The sequence below is a fragment of the Chrysochloris asiatica genome, unplaced genomic scaffold (assembly GCF_000296735.1).
Source record: "Chrysochloris asiatica unplaced genomic scaffold, ChrAsi1.0 scaffold00057, whole genome shotgun sequence".
NCBI lineage: Eukaryota > Metazoa > Chordata > Mammalia > Afrosoricida > Chrysochloridae > Chrysochloris > Chrysochloris asiatica.
In genome coordinates, this window is record NW_006408575.1 from 4,403,141 (window position 1) to 4,404,801 (window position 1,661).

A 1,661-nucleotide genomic window follows, 5' to 3' on the forward strand; every position below is an offset into this window, starting at 1 on the left:
TTTTATGAAGTAAGCATAATGCTGATATCAAAACCAGGTAAAGATTCCACTAAAAAAAGAAAATTATAGAACAATATTCATTATAAATATAGATGAAAAAAATCTCAACAAAATCCTAGACAATAGAATCCAATGGCATATATATATAACATCTTGTCCAAGTGGGATTCATACCAGGTATGCAAGGATGGTTCAATATTAGAAAAACAGCCTACATAATCCATCACATAAATATAAAAAAGAGTCACATGATCGTATCAATTGATGTGCAAAAGACATTTGAAAAAAATCCAATACCCATTCCTGATAAACACTCAGCAAAATAAGATGGATATTCCTCAACATAATTAAGTGCATCTATACAAAACCAACAACCAACATTTCTCTCAATGGAGAGACACTGAAAGCATTCCCTTTGTGAACAAGAACCAGACAAGGATGCCCTTTATTACCACTCCTATTGTGCTGAAAGTCTTAGCCAGAGATATGAGGCAAGAAAGAGAAATTAAAGGCATTCAAATTGGCAAAGAAGAAATAAAATTCTATTTGCAGATGATATGATCCTATACATAGAAAATCCCAAAGTCTCAGTGATAAAATTATTGGAACTCATTGAAAGATTCGGCAAAGTGGTAGAATGCAAGAACAACACACAAAAATCAGTTGGATTCCTTTACACTAATAAAGGCAGTTCTGAAAAGGGAATCAGGAAAACAATACCTTCTACAGTAGCCACCCAAAAGATGAAATACTTAGGAATAAACCTAACCAGAGAAACAAAAGACTTATACAAAAAAAAACAAAAACAAAAACAAAAAACACCACAGCTTCAAGTAAACAAGCATACATAAATGGAAGACTATATCATGCTTATAGATAGTAAGATTTACCATTGTTAAAATGCCAATATTACCCAAAGCAATCTTCAGATACAGTGCAATCCCAATCCCATTCCAACATCATTCATTAAAAGGATGGAAAAACTAATCACTAAATCTATATTGATTGGTTTATATATGGATAAACAAAGCATTACTAAAGAAGAAGAACAAAGTAAGAACACTTACCTTCTGATCTAAAAATCTACTACACAGTCATAGTAGTCAAAATAACCTGGCACCAATACAATGAAAGGCACATAGATCAATGGAACAGAATTCAGAACCCAGATGTGAACCCATCAACCTAAGGTGGGCTGATAGAAACATGTTAAATGAGCCAAAACATATTAACTGGGGAAGAGATAGTCTAACGAATGATTCTGGCAAAACTAGATATTTATTTGCAGAAGAATTAAATAAGACCCACATCTCACACAATATACGAAAACAAATTCGAGCTAGGTTAACGACCTAAATGTAGAACCTAGAACTATACAGATCAGCAGTGAAAAAAATAAGCACAAATTTAGGTGCACTGAGTTTTTAAATGGCATAAATGCACTATTAAACAGAACCAGAAACACACAAACAGCAGAAGACAAACAATGTGACTGGGACCTCCTAAGAATTAGACACATACGTGCATCAAAACATTTCACCCAAAGGGTAAAAAGAGAACCCACAGACTGGGAAAAAATTTGGGCAATGACATATCAGACAAGGGATTAATATCTAAAATCTACAGAAAATTTCAGCACCTCAACAAAAATAATCCAATTT